Genomic DNA, 20,011 nt, shown 5'->3' with positions numbered 1-20,011 from the left:
TCAGTTTTATATTTTTGACCTGCAGGAAAGGCTGAAGATGTTTCAGTACCTCTTTCAAGCGTATGTTGTTATAGGGAATGACCTCTTCTCCATCTCTTCAGAGGAATTTAATTTGGAAAACAGTGAAGATTACATAATTTGAAAAAAATCCTTATTTATAAATTATGATTATAAAATAAGACATTAAAAAGATTGCAACTTTAACTGTCCCTAAGAGTGGGGTAAACCACCACCCACTCACAACCCTCATTTCCAGCATCCCCAGAATGCATTACATGAATCCTGGATTACCATCCAATTTGTGGTTCCAGGTAATGTAATCTAAAGAGTACAGCAAGGATGCTGTAAAACCAAAATAGCTTAATCTTCAAACATTTCCTCTGTTTTTCTGTGTTATTTTAAAATCTGGATGCCAAAGTGTCATTTCTTCTCAGTTTAAAAATAATGCTATTTTTATTATTGTTTCCTATGGAAACCGTTTCCCTCAACGCAGCAACAGCCATATCTTAATAGGGAATTATTTATTTAAGCCAGTTGCCCTTGTTAAATTTTGGGTGACATGAACTCATATTTTATCCCCATAGATTTTGCAAGGACCACCCCTACCCACTCTTGAAGGAACATCTAACTCTCCAGAGTCACTCTCCCAGCCACAGAAGCCAGTCTGTTCCCTAGAGATCAGTTTGGGGAACTTCAGGTCCCCAGTGGCTAATGGAAATTTACAAAAGCTGTGACCAAATTGTCAGAACTCTTCCAGATCTGCTTGAGGCCAAATGTCAAGTAATGCAATCAGGCTCAGAAGACACACAAGCATCTCAAGAAGGCTCACACGGGAGCGAAAGAACTGAGTGATGTTTGCACAAGGGCAACATAACTTTCCCTTTGCATAATACTTTTTTAAATATTAAGGAATGAGAAACTTATCACATCTATAAATGAGTAGCTTGTAACAAACTAACTCGTGTGTGTGTGAGTGTGTGTGTGTGTGTGTGTGCATGCGCGCGCATGCACTTGCTCAGTAGCTCAGTCCTGTCCAACTTTTGCGACCCCATGGCCTGTAGCCCACTAGGCTTCTCTGTGCATGGGATTTCCCAACAAGAATACTGGAGTGGGTTGCCATTTCCTTCTGCAGGGAATCTTCCCAGTCCAGAAATCAAACCCACGTCTCCTTCACTGGCAGGTGGATTCTTTACCACTGTGCCACCTGGGAAGTCCAACTCTCTCATTAAAGCAGCTATAAAAAACACCCCCTCCAAATAAAAACAAACTATTAAAACAACAGAGAATAACCAAAGCTTGCCAGAACTGAAGAGGTCAAGATCTTCAGTTCAGTTTAGTCATTCAGTCGTATCCAACTCTTCACAATCCCATGGACCACAACATGCCAGGCCTCTCTGTCCATCACCAACTCCCAGAGCCTACTCAAACTCATCTTCATTGAATCAGTGATGCCATCCAACCACCTCATCCTCTGTCGTCCCCTTCTCCTCCTGCCCTCAATCTTTCTCAGCATCAGGGTCTTTTCCAATGAGTCAGTTCTTCGCATCAGGTGGACAAAGTATTGGAGCTTCAGCTTCAACATCAGTCCTTCCAATGAACACCCAGGACTGATCTCCTTTAGGATGGACTGGTTTGATCTCCTTGCAGTCCAAGGGACTCTCAAGAGTCTTCTCCAACACCACAGTTCAAAAGCATCAATTCTTCGGCCCTCAGCTTTCTTTATGGTCCAACTCTCATATCCATACATGACTATTGGAAAAACCATAGCTTTGACTAGACAGACCTTTGTTGGCAAAGTAATGTCTCTGCTTTTTAATATGCTATCTAGGTTGGTCATAACTTTCCTTCCAAGGAGTAAGCATCATCTTGGAGAGAGAGAGAAAAAAAAAGAACATTGTGGTGAGTCAGATAGATGTCACTATGCTTTTCCTCAGGGAATTTGCTGAGGTGTAGAGAATAGATAGATAATCCAGTGCTGCAGGAGCCTCACTGGGCTGGGGAGAAAAAAAGTGGAAGTCAGGGGTATCAAACTGAAAGGATCTGAGGAGACAGCATTCTAGAGAAGTGCTCTCCTCTTTCCCTTGCATTTTTCCTCAGGCTTTGACCTATTCCCAAAAAAGCAGGCACAGTCCAAGAAGAAAAACCCAAGAAACCACCCAACAGACAGCTTCTCAGGCTAAAAGAATCATTATAGTCTAAGTGGTTTGCTGGTGCTAGGAAAACAAGACCTGTAATTCAGAACCCTCCAAAAACGAAGGCACATACTCTATAAACTTTCAGTTCAGACCCCTGAAGAGTCCTACCCTGAGAGGAAGGGTATGGTAACTGAGAGATAAAAACAGCCCTTACAAAACCTGAAACTCACCTCCTGTCAGCTCAGACCAGACCAAGGTGATGTGCTTGTCAACTTAAAGTAAATCTTCTCTGTGGAAAGGTAATCAGCATCTAGAGTCTCTATGTTGTTTATACATAATGTGCATCATTCAATCCAAACTATCAGACATGCCAGAAAATATGATGAATAAGCAAAATTCAAGAGAAAAAAGAAAAAAATGATAGAGAATCACGTGTGATCCAGACATTGAGGTTCTCAGGCCCAGGCTTGAAAATAACTATGATTGAAATAGTCATGGAAACTTATTAAAAATACAGAGAGTTTCACCAAGAACTGGAGTCTATTAAAAAAGTATTAAATGGCAGTTCAAGAACTGAAAAATACAGTAACTTAATTGAGAATTCAAAAACTAGATTTAATTATAGATTAAAAGCAGAAGAAGGAATTCACAAACTGGCAGATAGGTCAGTTCAAAAATCCAGACTGAAGCAACAGAGAAGAAGGGAAAAAAAAGACAGGAAAATAGTGAGTAGAGTGTGAGAGATGCATGGGACATGGTGGAAAATTCTGACATACATGTAATTAAAATTCCAGGAGAGGGGAAGGAATGGGGCAGAAACTATTTCCCTTAACCGACAAAAGACAGCAAGCCACAGATTCGAGAAGCTCTGTGACCTCTAAGCCAGAAAATACAAAAGCAAACGCACTTAGGCACATCATAGTAAGATTGCTGGGGTTGAAAGAGAAAAAAATCCTAAATAGGGAAAATAGAGGGAAAAAATACAAAAGAAGCAGCAATAAAACAGTTTTGAGGGAAACACTCTATTTCAATGCCCTTATAACAGCAAAAATCATCAAATTGATAGAAATAAATCAAATGCACAAGGTTTCTTCACTGAACACTACAAAACATTCCTAAGAGAATTGTAAATAGACCTAAATAAATGAAAGAATATATCAAATTCGAAGATTAGAAGACTCATTTTTAAGGGTTAATTCTATCCAAAGCAATCAATATTGCAATCAATCATTGTAACCCCCCAAAAAAAATGCCTGTAGATGACTGAGAAGTTGAAAATTGGCAAATTGATTTTAAAATTTATATGGAAATGCAAAGGACCAAGAAAAGTGGAAACATGTTGATGAAGAAAGAAAACTTGGAAGCCTTCCACTACCAGACATCAAGATTTATTAGAAAGCTAAATTCAATAACTGTGGTATTGGTGAAAGGAAATAAAATAGGTCACTGGAATAAACCAGAGAGCTCAGAAAAAAAATAAGTAGTCTTTTCAACAAATGGTGGTGGATCAATATGGGAAAAGATTAACCTTAATCCTCTGCATGCACCCCCAAATCAATTCCAGGTGGATCATAGATCTAACTGGGAAAGGTAAAATAATACAGCTTTTAGAAAATAACAATATCCTCATCGCTTGGTTAGGCAAATAGTTCTTAAATAGGACCCCAAAAACTAAATGTAAAGTAGGAGATGAAAATTGGACTTTATTAAAAAGAACTTCTATTTATCAGAAGTACCATTAAAATAAAGAAAAGGCAAGCAACAAGCTGTGAGAATACATAAATCATGAATATATATGTCTGTATATGTGTGAGTCCTATAAATAGTTGAGAAGACAGATAATTCCATTAAAAATGGACCAAAGACTTGAATAGGTTCTTCCCAAAAAAGTATATTCAAGTAGATAATCAGCACATGAAAGGTGTTTGATAGCCTTTGTCACCAGGAAAGTGGAAATTAAAAACACAATAAGATGCCACCACCCACCCAGCAGAATGGCTAAAATGAAAAAGATTGGTAAAACCAGGATTGGTGAGGACACGGTAATTGACCTCTCATCACTGCTGGTAGGGGTGTGAATTGGAACAAATCCTGTCGCAGATTTTTAAATGGCCACAATCTTTCCCGTCTGTGTGTGCATTTGCAGTCGACACACAATTTGCAACTGACTTTGCTGTTTATGCCTCCAAAAGGTCTATGAAGTTTCCTTGAAACAGGGCCTGGCCGTGGGACATGCTTTGGCTGATGGGATCACCAAATGTGATACCAGAAGAGGCTTGAAAAGAGCTGGTGTGTTGGAGTTTGCTCTCTTCCGCTGCTCTTGGCGACTCTGCTACCACCACCCAGTGAATGAGCCCAGGGTGGCTTGCTGGATGACGGGTGACTCACTGTCCAGTTAGCTCCGCCCCTCCTACAGACAACCAGCCAGAGAGGGGTCTGAGGCCAGTGGCTGACTGCTAATGCAGTACTGCTTCCAGAAGACACATAGAGAGCACGAACAAGCCATCTCGGGTGAGTTCATTCCATTACGCTGATGCAAAGAACAATGAGCTATTAAGTCACTACATTTCCAGGTGGTCTGTGATGCAGCAAAAGTTAACTAAAAAAGCCACATTGGAAAATCGTTTGGCAAAATACCCTGCTCCTCAGCATTTCCACTCCTAGTTATATACCCAACAGAAATGCATCAGAAGACGTGTACAAGAAGAATGTTTTTGGTAAAGCTATTCACAATAGCCCAAACTGAAAATAACACAAACACCCAGCAAGAGTAGAATGCATAAATATATTATGGGATAGGCATGCAATGGAATACAACATGGCAACAAAAATTAACAAACTATTGGTAAATGTTCAGCATGGATGAATCCCACAAATGTTATGTCGAGTTAAAAAAAAATGCAAATACAAGAGAATACATACTACATGAAAGTGTTAGTCACTCAGTCGTGTTCAACTCCTTGCAATCAACCCCATGGACTGTAGTCCACCAGGCTCCTCCAACTCCTTGAGATTTTTCCAGGCAAGAATACTGAAGTGGTTTGCTATTTCCTTCTCCAGGGGATCTTCCCAACCCAGGGATCGAAGCTAGGTCTCCTGCTTTGGAGGAAGACTCTTTACCGCCTGATCCACCAGGGAAGCTACATACTGCATGATTTCATTTATAAAACTCAGAAGCAAGGAAAAAATATGCAGTGATAGCAATCAGAATAACGATTACCTTTGGAAGGATTTTGGGCTGGCAGGAAGCACAAGGGAGGTTTCTGGGCGACAGTAATGGTTTATATCTTTATTTGTTCAATTTTGTTTACTCTGTCAAAATTCCTGAATTGAGTACCCAAGATGTGTGCCCTTTTTGTTATACTTCTATTTTAAGCAAACTTTTTTTTTTTTTTTTTACCATACCACACGCCTTACAAGATCTTAGTTCCCTGACCAAAGACTGAACTAAGGATTGAACCTGTGCTGTAGCAATGAAAGCTCCAAGCTCCAGTGAAAGCTCCCACTGGACCACGAGGGGATGCCCTGTTTTAAAAGTATAAAAACATAAAACTATAAAGAACTATTCTTGGTTCTTTTCTCTACAATGTTTTCTGCAAGGAGTTTATCTATCGTTACACACTTTCAGTTACTGGATTTTTGCTGATGACTTAAATCTCTGTCCCCAGGGCCTGTCACTCTCCAGTCCTTCCGTAGCCATCTGTCCTTCCTGGTCCATTAATGTGATGAAAGCAGAGTCTAAGACGGAACAAGCCTCACCTCCCGCATGTATGTGGTTAACAAGGCTCCTCATTTCCAAGTACCTTCTCAGGCACCTCTCTGCCTTCTCTCCACTTCACGTCAAGTCCTATCAATAATTCCTTTGGATTTTCCTTCAGTTGTCTCCTTTTCTCCTTTCCACTGTGTCAGAGTTCAGAGCCAGGAGACAGAAACCACTCCAGTTATCTTCAGGAGGAAAAGATGCAATACAAGGAACTTGGGCTTAAAGAGTTGTTGAGAGGTAAGGCTTCCTTACCTCTTATCTCTCAGTTATCCAAGTCTATGCCCCAACCAGTAATGCTGAAGAAACCGAAGTTGAATGCGTTTATGAAGACCTACAAGATCTTTTAGAACTAACACCCAAAAAAGATGTCCTTTTCATTATAGGGGACTGGAATGCAAAAGTAGGAAGTCAAGAAACACCTGGAGTAACAGGCAGATTTGGCCTTGGAATGCAGAATGAAGCAGGGCAAAGACTAGTAGAGTTTTGCCAAGAAAATGCACTGGTCATAGCAAACACCCTCTTCCAACAACACAAGAGAAGACTCTACACATGGACATCACCAGATGGTCAACACCGAAATCAGATTGATTATATTCTTTGCAGCCAAAGATGGAGAAGCTCTATACAGTCAACAAAAACAAGACCAGGAGCTGACTGTGGCTCAGATCATGAACTCCTTATTGCCAAATTCAGACTTAAATTGAAGAAAGTAGGGAAAACCGCTAGACCATTCAGGTATGACCTAACTCAATCCCTTATGATTATACAGTGGAAGTGAGAAATAGATTTAAGGGCCTAGATCTGATAGATAGAGTACTTCATGAACTATGGAATGAGGTTCGTGACATTGTAGAGGAGACAGAGATCAAGACCATCCCCATGGAAAAGAAATGCAAAAAAGCAAAATGGCTGTCTGGGGAGGCCTTACAAATAGCTATGGAAAGAAGAGAGGCAAAAAGCAAAGGAGAAAAGGAAAGATATAAGCATCTGAATGCAGAGTTCCAAAGAATAGCAAGAAGAGATAAGAAAGCCTTCTTCCACAATCAGTGCAAAGAAATAGAGGCAAACAACAGAATGGGAAAGACTAGAGATCTCTTCAAGAAAATTAGAGATACCAAGGGAACATTTCATGCAAAGATGGGCTCGATAAAGGACAGAAATGGTATGGACCTAACAGAAGCAGAAGATATTAAGAAGTGGCAAGAATACACAGAAGAACTGTACAAAAAGATCTTCACAACCCAGATAATCATGATGATGTGATCACTAATCTAGAGCCAGACATCTTGGAATGTGAAGTCAAGTGGGCCTTAGAAAGCATCACTACGAACAAAGCTAGTGGAGGTGTTGGAATTCCAGTTGAGCTGTTTCAAATCCTGAAAGATGATGCTGTGAAAGTGCTGCACTCAATATGCCAGCAAAGTTGGAAAACTCAGCAGTGGCCACAGGACTGGAAAAGGTCAGTTTTCATTCCAATCCCAAAGAAAGGTAATGCTAAAGAATGCTCAAACTACTGCACAATTGCACTCATCTCACATGTTAGTAAAGTAATGCTCAAAATTCTCCAAGCCAGACTTCAGCAACACGTGAATCGTGAACTCCCTGATGTTCAAGCTGGTTTTAGAAAAGGCAGAGAAACCAGAGATCAAATTGCCAACATCCGCTGGATCATGGAAAAAGCAAGAGAGTTCCAGAAAAACATCTATTGCTGCTTTATTGAATATGCCAAAGCCTTTCACTGTGTGGATCACAATAAACTGTGGAAAATTCTGAAAGAGATGGGAACACCAGACCACCTAACCTGCTTTCTGAGAAATCTGTATGCAGGTCAGGAAGCAACAGTTAGAACTGGACATGGAACAACAGACTGGTTCCAAATAGGAAAAGGAGTACATCAAGGCTGTCTATTGTCACCCTGCTTATTTAACTTCTATGCAGAGTGCCTCATGAGAAACGCTGGACTGGAAGAAACACAAGCTGGAATCAAGATTGCTGGGAGAAATATCAATAACCTCATATATGCAGATGACACCACCTTATGGCAGAAAGTGAAGAGGAGCTAAAAAGCCTCTTGATGAAAGTGAAAGTGTAGAGTTAAAAAGTTGGCTTAAAGCTCAACATTCAGAAAACGAAGATCATGTCATCTGGTCCCATCACTTCATGGGAAATAGATGGGGAAACAGGGGAAACAGTGTCAGACTTTATTTTTGGGGGCTCCAGAATCACTGCAGATGGTGACTGCAGCCATGAAATTAAAAGAGGCTTACTCCTTGGAAGAAAAGTTATGACCAACCTAGATAGTATATTCAAAAGCAGAGACATTACTTTGCCGACTAAGGTCCGTCTAGTCAAGGCTATGGTTTTTCCTGTGGTCATGCATGGATGTGAGAGTTGGACTGTGAAGAAAGCTGAGAGCCGAAGAATTGATGCTTTTGAACTGTGGTGTTGGAGAAGACTCTTGAGAGTCTCTTGGACTACAAGGAGATCCAACCAGTCCATTCTGAAGGAGATCAACCCTGGGATTTCTTTGGAAGGAATGATGCTAAAGCTGAAACTCCAGTACTTTGGACACCTGATACAAAGAGTTGACTCATTGGAAAAGACTCTGATGCTGGGAGGAATTGGGGGCAGGAGGAGAAGGGGACGACAGGATGAGATGGCTGGATGGCATCACGGACTCGATGGATGTGAGTCTGAGTGAACTCTGGGAGTTGGTGATGGACAGGGAGGCCTGGCGTGCTGCGATTCATGGGGTCGCAAACAGTTGGACACGACTGAGCGACTGAACTGAACTGAACTGAACTGAAGGCTTCCTTGGTGGTGCAGTGCTTAAAACTCCACACTTTCAATGCAGGAAATACAGGTTCAATCCCTGGTAAGGGAACTAAGATCCCACGTGCCCCACAGTGCGGCCAAATAATTTTTAAAAACAGAAGAATTATTGAAAGGATGGAGGAGCTTTCTTCAGGCTGACCTCCAGGAATGACCCTCCCCAAAGCAAGACCAACAAAGTGGGTCTCCTGGAGAGTTCTACCTCAGCCACGATCAGGCAAGTAAACTGCAGGAGGCCATCAAGGAAGTGCTGAGTTCAGAAATATCCCATCGCAGTGGCAATCCAGATATCCGGAAGCCAGCCAGCCATCTCATGAAAATACTCAAAACTTGTAACACTAGTGACTGGACATTTCAGAATAAATTAAATCTATGCATAATTTCAGAGAAGGCAACGGCAACCCGATCCAGTACTCTTGCCTGGAAAATCCCATGGGTGGAGGAGCCTGGTAGGCTGCAGTCCATGGGGTAGCGAAGTCGGACACAACTGAGCGACTTCACTTTCGCTTTTCACTTTCATGCATTGGAGAAGGACATGGCAACCCACTCCAGTGTTCTCGCCTGGAGAATCCCAGGGACGGGGGAGCCTGGTGGGCTGCCGTCTGTGGTGTCTCACAGAGTCAGACACGACTGAAGTGACTTAGCAGCAGCAGCAGCAGCAGTATGCATAATTTTGCTTGCCAGCAGCAACAGCCAACATGGGAGAGATGGCCCCCTTTCACTTTCCCATCAAGGAAATTGCATCTGATAGATGGAAAAGATAGTCTTACCAATAGATTCTCTTGATTGCCTTGGAAAATTACAGATATGTTCTATATCAGTTACAGCAAGATAGTGCTTCTAAAGGATGTTAGCATGTCTTAGTAAGCCTATTCAGATGCATATCAATTATACCACTTCAATTTGGGGTCTAAAATAAATTATCAGTTTTGGTGGAGAAAAGTACCTTTACTGTTAGTAGAGAAACTTATCTTTTACTAAGTCCCTGTTTTAACTGGAATCCACATAATTTAGATTTTATCTTAACTGAAACTTGCTTTATCACAACCATCTATGAGACCCTAGATGTAACTCCTGTGTGTCCAACCTTGTCAATAGGTTTTTATCTGGTACCCATCACATTGACGTCATCCTTGTCCTTCTCTGACTCATGGTGTATATTTGGGGATGATGCTGCATATTTATGTACCCAGGTGTGAGTGTTAGCTGGAGATTTCAGTGAATGACTCAGATATAACTGGTGTGTCAGTCTTACAGTACCAACTCTTTCCTTTGGGGGCTGTTTAATTCCTTGGCTCAAAATATGTCACTCTGTTTCTAATTGCTGCCAGTCAGATGAGTGTTCAGTTCAGTTCAGTCGCTCAGTCATGTCCGACTCTTTGTGACCCCATGAATCGTAGCACGCCAGGCCTCCCTGTCCATCACCAACTCCCGGAGTTCACTCAGACTCACGTCCACCGAGTCAGTGATGCCATCCAGCCATCTCATCCTCTGTTGTCCCCCTCTCCTCCTGCCCCCAACCCCTCCCAGCATCAGAGTCTTTTCCAATGAGTCAACTCTTCAGATGAGTGTACCTTCTGCTATATCGTGTCAGGCCACAGATCTATGCCGTATTAAAAGCTGAGTAATATTCATTGTCTTTAAAATACAAATTGTAATTCCTTTAGACCAGCTACCAAATGAACTTGAGGCAGAGGTAAGCAGCGACAGTGTCTGGACAAATAGTAATAGCTACTATTTCTCGAGGGCTAGAGTTCTGATCTAGGCAAAAGTGTCAAGTATAGACTTCCCTGGTGGACCAGTGACTAAGGCTCCAGGCTCCCAATGCAGGGAGCCTGGATTCGATCCCTGGTTAGGGAACTAGATCCCACATGCTGCAGCTAAAACCCAGCACAGTCACATAAATATATATTTTTTAAAAGTATAAAGTGGGTACGTGTGGGGTGGGTGAGGTGTCCTGCGCTCTCTCAGCGGTAGTCTGCTGTAGCCCGTGCAGGCCCCTGTCTCTGAGATTTCTTTTAGGAACAGTAACTGGGGCTTTCTCAAGTGCATTTCCCCAGAGACAAAGCCTGATCTCCTTCTGGCCTTGTAAGCAGTATAAGTCCCCGGTCCCTTCAGGAGAGGTGACTGCACATCTCACTGCCTGGGCAGCCTCTCCACTAATCTCATAAAGCCTCATAAAGCCACAGGGACTCCCAGCCTCTTGGACAAAGATGTGAGGGGCTTGGAAAGGAGGAAGCCGTGCCCGAATTTCACACTGAGTTTTCCTTGCACCTCCAAGTTCAAATTACAACTCTTGGGCTATTTATACATCTAGTAAAACAAGAATAATTAATTTCACTTTTTCTTTCACTGATGACCAATTATATTAAGTTAAAGAGACGAAACTTTTAAAAATCACTCTCATCTACATCTTGGTTAATTAAATTCCTTCAAATATGTAAAACTGCAGTTATAAATTTAATGTATTCCATTTTCTTTTGAACTGCTTTAAACGCCTATCCTAAACAGCAAAGCCTTTCAAAGTACTTAAAACAACTGTAATAAATCTAATAAATTAAACCTATAAATACTGTGATTCTCAGTTCACTTAAACATTCCAATACTGTTTATAAATTTAATCAAATTTTTGTACTTAATTTAAATCACAAGTCTAAAATCAATTACTTAATTACACATTTAAAATTGAAGTCACAAGGCTAGCCTGTCTTTGTGTTCACCCATCCAATTCCCTCATTACCGTCCAAGCCAGGCACAAGGGAAGTTCCTCGGGGATTTTAAACGTATTCCTAAACTACAAAAAAGTATGAATGTGATGTTTTGATTGACTTTAACAACTCCATACTTAATTTTAAACTTTCCTAGGACTAGAAATACAGTTCACCCATTGAGGGAACAATTTCATCATTCCCCCAAACCTGGGTCGTACTCTCAAGGTGTTGAAATCACTTATTGTCTTCCCTGGTGGCTCAGCAGTAAAAAAAAAAAAAAAAAAAAATTCACCTGCCAATGCAGGAGACGTGGGTTCAACCCCTGGGTCAGGAAGATCCACTGGAGAAGGAAATGGCACCCCACTCCAGTACTCTTGCCTGGAGAATCCCATGAACAGAGGAGCCTGTTGGGCTACAGTCCACAGGGTCGCAAAGAGTCAGATACGACTGAGCGACTAACTACACTGCAACTATTGTCCCGGCAGTGAGTCCCAGAGGAGCCTACATTTGTCAGAGCCTGCATTTGCCCGAGACAATGGTGCACCTGTGAGCTTTTGTAATCAGACACTGAGGGACTTCAAGTCCTTTACTCGCAGGGGATGTTGATCTTGAAGATCTGGCCAGCCTGGGCTCAAGGAGTAGCATAATCTAATCTTCCAAATCTTCATTCAGCATGACTGCCTGATGGGGTGATGGAGACCTGCATCTGCCTTAAGGTTTCAGTTAACCTTCTCTAACTCCTCATTGCCTGTTGGAATTTGAATTCTTTTGATTCCCCGCTGTGGCCAGGCCACACCTCTTCCAGACATTGAAATTACATCTGGTTGGTTTTGCTGAGGTCCTGCTGCCACCTGCCTCTGTTATCATGCGAACGATGCTGGCCCCACTGCACCTTGTCCTGGCGGGGCCATCTAGTGGGCTACTGACCTGAGTAATCCAGACCAAAAGTGGCAACCTTTCTCTGTGTTCAAACACACCTCCAAACTACTGAGCTAAAAACATTTAGGTAGACTTCCTGTTGATTAAAGGGACCACGAGGTGACTGGGTGAAAGAATGTCACTGATTCACGCCGGTGCTGGTCATGTATTAGATTGATTAGAGCAGCTCTTGTGTGCTTGGGGGCTTCCCTGGTGGCTCAATCGGTAAAGAATCTCTCTGTAAGGAAGGAGACCCACGTTCATTCCCTGGGTCAGGAAGATCCCCTGGAGAAGGAAATGGCAACCGACTCCAGTATTCTTGCCTGAGAAATCCCATGGACAGAGGAGCCTGGTGGGCTGCAGTCCATAGGGTCAAAAGGAGTCGGACACCACTAAGCGACTAAACCACCAGCACCATGGTGTGCTAGGGAGCGTGGAGCTGGTGATGGACCGACCCTACCAGAACTCCCCAGTGGTCCCTCAGATGCACACAGCTTCCTGTGGCTGAGAACCACTACACGCACCCCCACACCCTGGGCACTTTGGCACAGTGGGATGTGCTGTTTTTTTGACAGCACCTGCTCTGGTTCCAACAGTCTGCCCTCCCGTGATAGAAGCTTCCACTCTGGCTAGCTGCATGATCTGGAGCAAGAGAGGAGAAATTCCTTAGACAACAGTTTCTTCCTATGTCAAATGGGGATTAAAGGAGCTCATTCAGGCAAAGCACTTGGCAGTGCCTGGCACTGAGCATGTGCTTGATAAACGATAGCTATGACTATCTTCAGTGCTTGCTTGGTGGCTCAGCAGTAAAGAATCTGCCTGCCAATGCAAGAGATGTGGGTTCAATCCCCAGGTCAGGAAGATCCCCTGGAGGAGGAAATGGCAACCCATTCCAGTATTCTTGCTAGGAAACCCCATGGACAGAGGAATCTGTCTGGTGGGGACAGTCCATGGGGTCACAAAAGAGTTCATGATTGAACAACCTAGCAACCACCATCTTCAATAGTTGCATTTTTCGTTTTAGATATGTATCTTCCTTAGTTCAGGTTGCTATGATGGAATGCCACGGTTTAACATCAGAAAATTAGTTCTCACTGTTCCGGGGGTCTGGAGGTCTCAGATCAACGTGCCAGCCTGGTTGGGCTCTGATGTGGACTCTCCCCCTGGCTTGCAGACAGCCATCCTCTCACTGTGTCCCCACATGCAGAGAGAGAGCGCGTTTTGGTCTTGGCCTCTTCTTACAAGGACATTAGTCCCATGAGTCCCGTTCTCAGGATCTCATCCAAACCTAATGATCTTCCAGAAGCTTTACCTCCAAGTAGCCTCACGCAGGAGGTTAGGGTTCCAACCTATGAATTTGGGCGGTTGGGAAGGAAGGGGGATACAAACTCACAGTCCGTAACAGTGTATTTGTCTGAGACTCTGGTGGGCTGGATTATTTTTTAAGAATCTCTTGCAAATGACACATTTTTGGAAACATACCTAGATAAAACTTGAGGAAGCATAACTGAGCATGGCCAAAGTTGTCCTTGCTGCATTGTCTCCTGTAAAGAACAGAACGTCCTTTAAGGTGGGAGAAGGTCCTTCTCTGCTTGTGCCCTCCAATCCCTTCCATACCCTTCCTGCCCTTCTCCACACTCCGAGGAGCTCTCATGGGGTCCCTTTTGGCGGGTTTCTGATAGGATGGCATCACCAACTCGATGGACATGGGTTTGGGTAGGCTCCGGGAGTTGGTGATGGATAGGGAGGCCTGGCGTGCTGTGGTTCATGGGGTTGCAAAGAGTCGGACACGACTGAGCGACTGAAATGAACTGAACTGATAGGATCTGGCAGTGGGAGGCACCAGAGGGCAATGAAGGCAGGAAGTAGGCAGTGTTCCCCGTTCCCTTCACGCTTCATTGTCTGGCTCAGCAAGTGGCAACGTGTCCCTGTAACACACCTTCTGCCAGGGTGAGCACCTCCCGTCTGAGTCCAGCTCTCACCAGGCCCCCCATTTCCCACCAAGCCAGGGTCTGTAACAGCTTCCCACTGTTTTCATTTCTGGCGCTCCGAACTCTCTTAACCTGCCCACTCCACTGTCCAGTCCCTTCATTAAGGAATCTTTTGCTGAACCACCTAAGAGGTTTTCTATCTCCTCTGGGACCCTGGTTGATATATGCAATTACAATAAATTTCAATATTTTCTCATGCAACCTACTTCCCTATCAGTCATGCTCTTAGTTTAATAAAATATTTTCCATCATTAAAAAAGAAATTCTGGAGAATTTCCAACTGGCACATGCAGCTTTTGCAAGGTCATGATGATAATTGCCTTAAGGGAAATAGTCATTTTTAGTATTGCTTGGAAACGAGATTGAGAAATACAGTCAAGGAAATACAATCTATGCTCATGGCTTGATGTCTTAAGAGATGTGATAAATGGGAAATTAGAAGTCAGAACAGGAATTCACAGAATTGAGTTATCAAAAGATCATTTGATCATTTCTCATTTGCATTCCCACTTTAAAGCAAAGTACTAATTATCTTTGTATAGGATTCCAATATCTATCCCTCAGCTAATATTTAGGGGCTACCCCATGAGGCTTACCCTCATTTCCCCTCCCCCAAATCTTGGAACAGGGAAATAAGATTACTTTCAGAGAGTTCAATTTTTTTTTTAATTTAATTTTATATTGGGTACAGCTGATTAACAATGTGGTGATAGTTTCAGATGGAGAACAAAGGGACTCAGTCATAAATACACACATATCCACCCTCCCATTCAGGCTACCACATAACATTGAGCAGAGTTCCCTGTGCTACACAGTAGGTCCTTGTTGGTTATCCATTTTAAATATAGCAGTGTGTACATGTTGATCCAAAACTCCCTATCTAACCTCCAACCTTCCCCCAAGACAACCACAAGTTCACTCTCTAAGTCTGTCTGTTTCTGTTTTGGAAATAAGTTCATTTGTATCATTTCTTTTTAGACTCTGCATATCAAAGAATTCAACTTTAACTCCCTTGGATTGGGTCAGAAACGAGAAAGGAAGTTACTTTAAAAGCAGAAAGACCCTTAGGCTCTTCCTTCACAAATGCTTTTTTTCCCAGTCATTTGTTTTTGGCTGCTCTGGGTCTCCGCTGATGCACGGGCTTTTCTCTAGTTGCCATAAGCAGGAGCTCCTCTCTAGGGATGCATGGCCTCCTCATTGCGGTGGCTTCCGCTGTTGAGGAGCATAGGCTGTAGTGTCCACAGGCTTCAGTAGCACGTGGGCTCAGTAATTGTGGCTCCAATCGTTATGGTGCACGGGCTTGGATGTTCTGTGGCTTCTGGGATCTGCCTGGACCAGGGATTGAACCCAAGTCTCCTGCATTGGCAGGCAGATTCCTTTTCCACTGAGCCACCAGAGAAGCCCCTCAAATTCATTTTGCTTATGTGACATGGTGAACAACATATTACCTACTAAGAAATATAGATAGCTGCTTTAATAGCAATTAAATATAACTCCCACCCTAAGGGTGAGGGGTCCCCAGAATAGAGAGAAACATCCTGGTGCAGAGTGATAATGAGAGAGAAAAATAAAAAAATAAAAGCAGAAGGACCCTTAGACCTATATGGCTTAGCTTGCTGCTAAGTCACTTCAGTCGTGTCTGACTCTGTGCGACCCCAGAGACTGCAGCCCACCAGGCTCCCCTTTCCCAGGGATTCTCCAGGCAAGAACACTGGAGTGGGTAGCCATTTCCTTCTCCAGTGCATGAAAGTGAAAAGTGAAAGTGAAGTCGCTCAGTTGTGTCTGACTCTTAGCGACCCCATGGACTGCAGCCTACCAGGCTCCTCCGTCCATGGGATTTTCCAGGCAAGAGTACTGGAGTGGGTTGCCATTGCCTTAGCTGGCCTGAAAACATTAAATGATCTGAAGCCAGGTCAGTCAAAGGAGAAGCACAGAAACAAACATCAGTTCAGTTCAGTCCCTCAGTCGTGTTTGACTCTTTGCAACCCCATGAATCGCAGCTCGCCAGGCCTCCCTGTCCATCACCAACTCCCAGAGTCCACCCAAACCCATCTCCATCGAGTTGATGATGCCATCCAGCCATCTCATCGTCTGTCGTCCCCTTCTCCTCCTGCCCTCAATCTTTCCCAGCATCAGGGTCTTTTCCAATGAGTCAGCTCTTCGCATCAGGTGGCCAAAGTATTGGAGTTTCAGCCTCAACATCAGTCCTTCCAATGAACACCCAGGACTGATCTCCTTTAGGATGGACTGGTTGGATCTCCTTGCAGTCCAAGGGACTCTCAAGAGTCTTCTCCAACACTACAGTTCAAAAGCATCAGCTGTGTCCAACGAATTACTTTGCAGGGGAAGAAGCTTGAATAACTCAAAATGTTCCGATAGCCTTATAATGAGACAAACACCTCAGTTAATCTCAGCCAGATACCATTAAATAATCAATCCTAAATCCCTGTGTTTCAACTCTGTGCTCACCAAGAAATATTCTTACATTAATGATTTTCTTATTTCAAAAGCAGTACATGTTTATTAGGGAAATAATCTGAAAATGTGGGCCAAACCCAGGGATAATGTTAATGTCTCAATACATTTTCCTCCATGCCGTTTTCACACACATAAATACACAGACATACATATTGATAAACATAGAAATCTTTCACCCTTATTGAGGTGTTTTTCAACTTGCTCTTCACTTAATAATGAATAATGAACATTTTTGTGTGTCAACAAATATACCTCTAATACAGCAGGTTATATGGATACATAATTTTTAAGATAGGCAATTCTATAATTTACTTATCCAGAGCTGTGTTATTGCACAGTTTTGCCATTTCCATCATTTTGAAATTACCAACAGAACTGCAGCAAACATGGCAAATCTTTGGACCTCTTTAGACATTTCTCTGCAGTTTCCCAAAGGGCATGGGCATTCCAAGACATTTGATATATTTTGACAGATTGCTTTCCAGAAAACATTATAATTGTTCCAGTGTTCACCAATTTTTATAGATGATAAATCATTAGGTTACTATTTTAACATATTTTTCTGATTACTAGTGAAGTTGAATTTTTCATTAATTTATTAGACATTTGAACTTTTTAATGTCCCTTTTCATATTCTTTTCCATTTTTCATTCATCTCATTTATTATAGAGCTCTTTATAGCAATAGGAATATTAACTTTTAGACATATATTACAGATACTTTTCCCAGTTTGCTATTTGACTTTTACTGAAATATGGTATTTTGCCTTAAGCTCAGACTCAGGAATGAATTTTAAGTAGCAAAGAAACCAACTCCACTGGTTTAAACAAAGACTTATTCTCTCACATAACAAGCACCGTATAGAGAGCAAGCTGTTGGAACTGGTTCAAAGGGTTGATAATGTGAGGGTTCACATCTCTGCCCTGTTTTGACCTCCTCCTGCTTGTCATCTTATGGTCACTAAATGGCTGCTGCAGCTGCTGCTGCTAAGTCGCTTCAGTCGTGTCCGACTCTGTGCCACCCCACAGATGGCAGCCCACCAGGCTCCCCCATCCCTGGGATTCTCCAGGCAAGAACTCTGGAGTGGGTAGCCATTTCCTTCTTCAATGCATGAAAGTGAAAAGTGAAAGTGAAGTCGCTCAGTCGTGTCCGACTCTTCTCAACCCTATGGACTGCAGCCCACCAGGCTCCTCCGTCCATGGGATTCTCCAGGCAGGAGGACTGGAGTGGGGTGCCATTGCCATCAAGTTTCTGTTTCAGGCAGAGGAAAAAGGGCAGAGGAAGAGACACTACTGGCTGACTCTTACTTATGCCCATTGGACAGAACTGGTCTCATGGGTACTGCCAGCAGCAAAAACAAAGAGGAGATGGGATTAAGCAAGCACGTTTGCACTCTCTACTATAGAGCAGTTTTAAGACACAAATAGTCAAATTGGTCTGTATCTATTTCTTTGGTTTCACACTTAGAAAGTTCTTCTCCAACTCAAGGACGCATTCCAGTAGATAGTCATCTATATTTTCTTTCATAATACTTTTATAGTTTCATTGTAACATGCAATAGAAATTAAACTTTTTTTTTTCCCCAGATAATCAGCCAGTTGTCCCAAAACCATTTTTTGGACTTTCTCCACTGATGTGAAATATCTTCATTGTTTAGTAAGCTATTAATACACTCTATTTAGTTCCACAGATCTAGTTAGTTACCCCTGTATTGTTGGTACTTTAATTAAATTTATTACCATGCATTTTAACATTTCAGGGCAAGTTCCCTTGTGATATTGCTTTTTCAAAAATGTCTTGGCCCTTCTTGAATGTTTATTATTCAGATGAATTTTGAATCATTTTGTCAAGTTTTAAGAATTGACAGCTCGTTACAGGTAAGTTTTTTGAACCAGAAATCTGGTGTATTCCAGGTCTCTTGTGTGGTAAAGTTTTGTGAGCAACACAGAGTGGAATCTTTTTTCTCTGGCTTGTATTTTAATCAGCTGTACTATATATATACATGTACTGTATATATGTATATATACTGTAATATATGCTGCTGCTGCTGCTGCTAAGTCGCCTCAGTCGTGTCCGACCCTGTGCGACCCCATAGACGGCAGCCCACCAGGCTCCCCCATCCCTGGGATTCTCCAGGCAAGAACACTGGAGTGGGTTGCCATGTCCTTCTCCAATGCATCAAAGTGAAAAGTGAAAGTGAAGTCGCTCAGTCAAGTCTGACTCTTTGCCACCCCATGGACTGCAGCCCACCAGGCTCCTCCGTCCATGGGATTTTCCAGGCAAGAGTGCTAGAGTGGGGTGTCATTGCCTTCTCCACGTAATATATAGGAAAGATAAAAGATTTTTCTAAGATTGACTTTACTGCCATCCACCTTACTGAACCCCCATTTCTTTCTAAAAGTTTTCCTCACCTTGTTTTTTGGCTCCTTGATCCGCCACGGCCTGGAAAAGGGGGGTGGTGTCAACACAACCTTCTGATTCTTATCTGCCTTCCTGTTATGGTTTTTATCATATTTCTCATTACACTGTATTAAGTTGGCATTTGGACTCAGGAGCCTGATTAATGTGATTCTTCCCTGAGAGATAAATCTGTTCTTTCTCTGCTGACAAAACCAAGCTGCAGAGACAAGCAGAGCTGAGCTGGCCCGTGTCCTGTGACATAAGCCTTCTGGGATATTCTAACCTGTCACGAGGGCAAGAATTTCTTCTAGCTCATTGCCATCAGATATTAATCCTACTTCTGCTCAGAAAGCCCTAGGGACAGGAAACAGTATAATTCAAGGCCCCTAAATCCATTTAGGGGATGTTTCACATTTTCAGAAGATTCTTACTTACAGTGAAGAAACCTAATCTACGTGGTCTCCCTTTTCCCCATGTTTCCTGGGATAGTACCCCTCCTCCTTTAGCACTTTCCCTGAACTCTTTTTTGTTAGATGACATGGTTAAGCTTTCCCTTCATCCCAGTTACATCCCCTACATCTGCCCTACTCTCTGAGGATGTTCCCACAGAGATGGACCAGAGACGCCAGAGCTGACGGGCAGACCCCTCACAAGCAGGCACCCGCCTTCACTGCTTCAGCATCACTGCAGGCCCATGTCTTTTTCACAGGAAATGCTTTATGCCAAAACTCCCATGCTGTACTTCTGTATTTTTCTGAAAATTTGATTGTTTTTGACATTAGT

This window comes from Ovis aries, chromosome 8, assembly GCF_016772045.2.
Source record: "Ovis aries strain OAR_USU_Benz2616 breed Rambouillet chromosome 8, ARS-UI_Ramb_v3.0, whole genome shotgun sequence".
Taxonomy (NCBI): domain Eukaryota; kingdom Metazoa; phylum Chordata; class Mammalia; order Artiodactyla; family Bovidae; genus Ovis; species Ovis aries.
Note: the sequence above shows the minus strand (reverse complement) of the source record.